The sequence below is a fragment of the Panthera leo genome, chromosome C2 (assembly GCF_018350215.1).
Source record: "Panthera leo isolate Ple1 chromosome C2, P.leo_Ple1_pat1.1, whole genome shotgun sequence".
Classification (NCBI taxonomy): Eukaryota; Metazoa; Chordata; class Mammalia; order Carnivora; family Felidae; genus Panthera; species Panthera leo.
Window position 1 is genome coordinate 27,039,205 of NC_056687.1, and position 7,473 is coordinate 27,046,677.

The 7,473-nt window shown below is 36.7% G+C and overlaps 1 pseudogene; it reads left to right on the plus strand.

The window, feature by feature from the left end:
- The first annotated feature begins 792 nt into the window (after positions 1–792).
- LOC122198661 lies at positions 793–6,184 on the plus strand (annotated as a pseudogene).
- The last annotated feature ends 1,289 nt before the right edge of the window (positions 6,185–7,473 follow it).

A 7,473-nucleotide genomic window follows, 5' to 3' on the forward strand; every position in this document is an offset into this window, starting at 1 on the left:
ATCAAAACCACAATGAGGTACCACCTCACACCTGCCAGAATGGCTAAAATGAACAACTCAGAAAACAACAGATATTGGCGAGGCTGTGGACAAAGGGGAACACTTTTGCACTGCTGGTTGGAATGCAAAACGGTGCAGCCACTATGGAGAACAGTATGGAGGTTCCTCAAAAAATTAAAAATAGAGCTACCCTATGACCCAGCAATTGCAAAATGCTGATTCGAAGGGGCACATGCACCCCAATGTTTATAGCAGCACTATCAGGAATAGCCAAATTATGGAAAGAGCCCAAATGTCCATTGACTGCTGAATGGATAAAGAAGAAGTGGTATATACATACATATATATACACACATATATATACACACACACAAAATGGAATAACACTACTTGGTGATCAAAAAGAATGAAATCTTGCCATTTGCAATAATGCAGATGGAACTAGAGTACATTATGCTAAAGAAATAAGTCAGAGAAAGGCAAATATATGATTTCACTCATATGTGGAATTTAAGAAACAAAACAGATGAACATAGGGGAAGGCAAGAAAAAATAAGATAAGAACAGAGAGGAAGCAAACCATATAGAGAACAAACTGAGGGTTGCTGGAAAGGAGGTGGGTGGGGGAATGGGCTAAATAGGAGATGGGCATTTAAGGAGGGCACTTGTTGGGGTGAGCACTGGGTGTTATCTGTAAGTGATGAATCACTGGGTTCTACTCCTGAAACCAGTATTACACTGTATGTTAACTAACTTGAATTTAAATGTAAAAAATTAGCAGTAAAAAAATATATGTTGAATAGTTTGAATACCCTAAAAAAAGAACCAAATTTTAAGAAATTATAAAGTCTTTGCCTGCTACTTTATAAATCAGTATTATGATCCTAAATATCACCTTAAAAAATTCCATGGTTGTAGGAGCACGAACATGTGTGTCCTAGTCATGTAAGCAATCTTGAATTCTCCCTGATTAAAAATCAAAGTTAAAATCACCTGCCACAGGGTATAGCCAAGTGTCTTTTATTCCAAGTTTATTAAAAGAAGTTTATAGTAGTAAACAAAGTTCAATTCAAATATGGTTATGTATCACAACTGCTTGCAATAGTGACAACCACAATTATGCATTTGTTTACATTTTACTTATTTATTTTTATTTTTTAATGTTTTTGATTTATTTTTGAGAGAGAGAGAGAGAGAGCGAGCAGGGGAGGGGCAGAGAGAGAGGGAGACACAGAATCCAAAGACAGGCTCCAGGCTCTGAGCTGTCAGCACAGAGCCCGACATGGGGCTCGAACTCACGGACTGTGAGATCATGACCTGAACTGAAGTCAGACGCTTAACTGACTGAGCCACCCAGGTGCCCCGCATTTGTTTACATTTTAAATTGTAGTAGAATTTAATTGGAGAATTGACATATAATATTATACTAGTTTTAGGTGTACAACTCAGTGATTTGACAATTATATACATTATGAAACATGATGATAAATGTAGTTACCATCTGTCACCATATACCGTTATTATATTACCTCTGACTATATTCCTTATGCTGTACTTTTCAGCCACGATGCTTACTTATTTTAACTTTGTGCCTCTTAATTCCCCTCATCTGTTTTGTCTTTTTCACCCCCTGCCACTATCCTCTCTGGCAACCACTGGTTTGTTCTCTATGAGTTTGTTTCTCTTTCTGTTGTTATTCATTTCATTTTTTAGACTACACATATAAGTGAAATCACATGGTATTAGTCTTCCTCTGTCTGACTTATTTCACTTAACATAATAGCTTCTAAGTCTATCCATGTTGTTGTGAATGGCAAGATTTCATTCATTTTTATGGCTGAGTAATATTCCATTGTGTATATATACCATATCTTCTTTATCCATTCATCTTACCAATGGACATTTAGGTTTCTTTCATATCTTTACCACTATTAAATAATACAGAAATAAATATAGGGATGCATATATCTTTTTGAATTAGTGTTTTCATTCTTCAGGTAAGTACCCAGAAGTAGAATTAACTGGATCTGTATGTTACTTCTATTTTTAGTTTTTTAAGGAACCTCCATACTGCTTGCAAATTATATGTCTGATAAGGGGTTAATGTGCAAGTTACATAAAGAACTCATACAAATCTACACCAAGCAAACACGTCTGATTATAAATGCACAGAGGATCTGAAAAGACATTTTTCCAAAGAAATACAGATGGTCAATCGACACACAAAGAGATGCTCAACATCACTAATCAGCAGTAAAATGAAAATCAAACCACAACAAAATATCACCTCACACCAGTCAGAATAGCTAGTATCAAAAAGACAAGAAATAACCAGTGTTGGCAAGGATGGGGAAAAGGGAACCCTCATGAACTACTGGTGGGAATATAAGTTGGTGCAGCCACTCTGGAAAACAGTAGAGAGATTCCACAAAAACTAAAAAAATAAAATAAAATTTAAAAAGTATGCATTTTATATGTGCGCAACTTACAAATGATAGCTACACAATAGAATTAGAAAACTGGCCGCACTGGTCTATTTGCAAGTCACTTACCATTTTGTATATCTCATTCTCTTCTCTATTTAAATCTTGACATCGAGAATTTTCTTTATCTCAGAAGTAGCAACAAGCTCCTGAAAATTATTTTTATATTATAAAAGATTGCATTTATACATATACATATATATATTTACCCCAGAAAATGGTCAATTTTTTGAAACTACCCTTCATATTTATTAAGAGATATAGGCTCAAAAACAATCAGCAAATTAGTAGATTGTGTCTATGAACACTTGATTTTTACTGAATGTTGTCAAGACATCAAATGTGCAGGTTCACCTTTGAAAAGTGCTAAATTTGCATTTATTCTTTTGTCCCTAGGCTAACAGCTGAGTGTTGTTTTTTAAAGCACCCATTTGAGGTGCTAAGAGGTCCTAATTAGATGAATTAAACAAACACAACATTAAGTTTCAGAAATGAAGTGTCAGAACAGATACCTTTTGATCTGCAGATAACTCAGGGAGCAACAGTAAATTGCAAATAATGTGATTGCATTTCCTGCCTCAGCATATTGGGTTTGATAAAAAGTTTTACTTTAGTAACTGCCCAAGATATTTCTCTGAGTAATTGAGAGGGAATAGATTATATTTTAGGGACTGCCAGCTGCTTTCATTCTAATTTTTCCTGCCCATGTCAGGAAGGAAGGAAGGAAGGAAGAAGGAAATAGAAAGGCTTCTGTGTTACAGCATAGCATTGTTATCCTTAAGAGGAGTATATTGTTTGTAGGGCCACTAAACAAAGTAAAATAGAACAAATAAACATAAAAACAACAGCAAACCAGGGGTGATGCATTTTAAGTCAGTTCAATCAACCAATATGTAAGTAGGCACTGGGTTCATTTTCGAGGGCCACCAAGATCACTTGAGGGATTTACAATCCAATGAGGAAAGGAATACAGATATTTCTACAACTAATGATAAAACATGAGACAATGAAATTAATTATAAACATGAGCATCTTCTAATTATCTTTGAGGTGGTCAGGGTAAGCATCACTGAGATAAATTTCGACTGTACCAAAATGAAAACTCAGCACATAACACATGGGAAAAGAGAAGAAGAACAATCCAGATTAAGAGAATAACGTGGGTTAGGACAAAGTGTGATGGGAGAATCTAATTCGAGATTTCACCCAAGCCCAAGTCCAGGAGTTAGGGTGGGAGAAAGAAGAAGTTCAAGTTCAAGGGTGAATTAATGATTTTAGCTTGATGGCTAACTGAGTTTGAAGTCTATGGGAAATTCAGATCTAAAGCTCAGGGTGGGTATCCAAATTAGAGGTAAAGATGGAGTCATCCAGACAAAGATGGTAACTGAAGCTCTGGGAGCTTTTGGGCTAGCCCAGAGCTTATGCATCAGTATTGTTAGAGAGTAAACCCACGGAATGCCTATAGTTAAACACAAGTTAGAGAAGATGAGAATAATAAAAAAACCTCCTTGGAAGCAGCAAGACAACCAAGAAAGAGTGTACCTCAGATACTGTAAGAGGGTAAGCATTTCACGAAAGAAGAGAGTGGCCAACATTGTCAAACAATGCACACCAGCAGCAGACTCAGCTATGAGAAAGTCATTTGCACTCTTGGAAGGGGCAGGTTCAGTGACGCGGTGGGGTGAGAAACCAGACTGCAGACTGACTTGGGTAAACTGGTCAATCAAGTCATGAGTGAAGAAGTTAGCAAAAAAAGCAGGATGGGAAGTTTTTCCAGTGGAAAAGCATATTAGAAAATGGAGAACAGAAAGGCAAATACATCCAAAACAAAACAAAACAAAAAACCTCTAACAATATCAGTTATAAAGTACTATATTTTAACTGTGGTTTCTGTGTGCTATTCATTGAAGAGGTGCCTCAGTAAAAGCCTGAGATTTTCCAGGCAGAGCAATGAGTAGATCACTTCAAACAATTAAATTTTGGCATCTTGAGTTGTGTGATACCGCCTAACTACTGATTTTTAAGGAAAAATATGTGATGTGTGTAATTAAAAAAAAAGTTTCATATTTAAAAAATATTTTTTGATAAAAGATGCATATTCATATCCATAGAGACTTACGAAGCTCTGGAACACAATCTCATTATAAGTCTTTCAAAGGACTAATACAGGACAAAACATCTGCAAAGAAGAAAAATAAGACTTTCTGCCTTTTTTCAAAAGTCAAATTTAAAAGTTGAATCTTAAAAGTCAATTGAGCCTGGGTGGCTTAGTCAGTTGAGCGTCGGATTTCAACTCAGGTCATGATCTCGCGGTTCATGGGTTCAAGCCCGCACTGGGCTCTGTGCTGATAGTGCAGAGTCCGCTTCAGATCCTTGGTCTCCCTCTCTGTTTGCCCCTCCCTCTCTCTCTCTCTCTCTCTTAAAAATAAACTTTAAAAAAAATAAAAAAGATCCACTCTTATACCACATGGAAACGAAGGCTATCGTTCACCAAATATTTGAAGAAATAAATGTTTCCCATCCAAATAATTCTCACAAATATTCCTAGATCATGAATATATTTCTCAAAGGATATAATTACTGCTTTCACATCAGATGACCTGAAATTGACATTCTACAAAATAATTGGCTCATGCTCTTTATAAGTGTCAAGGTCATGACGGACAAAGGAAAAATGAGGAGATGTCAGATGACAGGAGACTAAGGTGACTTGAGAATTGGATCCTGGACCAAGAAAAGGGACCTTAATGAGAAAACCAGGGAGACTTGACCAGGTCTATAGGGTAGTTAATAGAATTGACTCAGTGTTAACTTCCTGGTTTCAATAATTATACCCTGGTTATGCAAAATGGTAATGTTTAGGGAAGCTGGTGAAACCTATAAGAGAATTTCTACAGTATTTTTCAAACTCTTTTGCAAGTCTGAAAGTATTTAAAGTCAAAAGTTAAAAAAAAGATTTCTAACTATGAAAAGAGTGAAGAACCGTGTCTGGAGAGAATACGAAACACAAACTTGACTATGTAGTTATATGTATCTTATTGCTTTAATTTTTTTAAAAAATTTCAACCAGCTGAAAAGTTGCTAGAACCAAGTGACAATAAGAAAAACATGCTAAAGCTGGGTCGCGGATGTGGGGAGAAAGCAACTGTGGGGAGAGCGTGTCTCGACCAAGCACTTGGATTCAGCTCCTGTATTTCCAACATGAAAGAAACTTACATGGATTCCTTGGACCCTGAAAAGCTATAATAATGTCCCTATGATAAAAACCACTAGCTCAGGGCCCACAGATTTCCCTATCATCTTACCAGGAACAGAAAGAATCATTCTGATGTCGCAAACAAATTGGCTACTTGTCTCCCTCCACCAGGTTCCTTGACCCAAAATCATTCATCACATTTCAAGCTGTGACAATAAAAGTTGTATTGAGCAGGATGTTGTCAACAAAACCAGAAACCTTGAACAAGGGACTCTAGCTGGGAGCACGTGGCAGTACCCTCCTTGTGATGAAGACTAGGATAAAGATCTATGGGAACAGACCAGCATCCCATTTGCCTGGGACACAGTCAACTACTGTGGCAACAACAGCTCTGAAAGCAAGCAACATAGTTATGGAACATTAGAGTAACCTGGCTTCAGGCATGCATGTTCCCAAGTCTCTGCTGTATGTTCTGCCATGGAAAGACAATGGAAATGCACAGTAACTGAATATCTATCTCCTCAAATGCCAGATCCTAGAAGACTCATGCTTCTTCCTGCTACCAGTGGGTTCTTCATTTTTTTTCCTCCTAATCTAATTATAGAAAGATAAACCATCTGTGACTTTAAAACTGAAAAGAGAGAGAGAGAGAGAGAGAGAGAGAGAGAGAGAGAGAGAGAAATATACTAAAAATGCTTTGGTCCTAGAGAAAGAAATTTCTTGTTTACATGTGAAGTACTCTGTGTATATTTCAGTAAGTAAACTAATAAACAGAAACTCAGAATGTAATTTTCAATCTGGTTTCTATGTGACTTTATAATGTGAAGATGATGATAAGGGCCAATTTTGAAGTTGCCATGCCATTCAATTTTGAGTATCTACTCTATGCAAGACACTATCATAAGCAAAACATGGTCTTTGATTATGAAAAGAGCCTCATAATGTTGGTACACTATTATACATGTTTCCCAACAGCAGTATTTCATAGACTGTTATAACAAAGAGGCAAGCCAAGTCCTGTTAGGACATAAGGATTACCTTGCAGTGGCCTGGGCTATCCACCATGGAGAAAATGAGTCAGGGTCATTTGAAGGCAGTAGAAGATTCTGATGAACAGTGATGGAGGCATAAAGGAAAAAAGCATTTTGGGAAGAGAAAAAGCCTAAGCAGAGTCACGAGATAGAGAAGTACAGGGTTGTTTTGATTATCTAATTCAAATAAGAGGGGAAGAGCTCCCGGAGTGAAATTTCATTGAGTGATAGGGAGTGAACAAGATAGTCTGGAGCTTAATGAGCCTTGGGACTGCCAGAAAATTATGCTTTGTAAGTAAATATACCCCCTGTCATGTTCAGGACCAGTACTGTTAAATACTGCTCAATACCTTTCTGTCCCTGAATTCAGATTATTTTCATAGTACCAAAAGTATGAAATATACATTTTAGTTGTCTACTCCAAAATGGTACTAGAAAATTCCAAAGAATCTAGATCTTAAAATATGTTCCAGGTGCACTGTTTTGCAAGTAAGCAATTATAATTCACTGTCCACTTCTAAAAGGTCAATAATTCAGATTGCTCTACACGATTCTAGACCCAACATCAAGCTGTCCACTGAAGTTTTACAAACCTGAAACCTTCTTTGCTAACTGGATAGGAATTTCATTCTAGCAGCAAATGCTAAAGTATTCTAGCAGCACTTTCCTCTATAAAACAGTAGTTTCAGAACATGTTAATGTTGGTGTGATGTAAAAAAGTATCTCTTCAGTAAATAAGTTTGGTAAACACTGGATGAAGGAA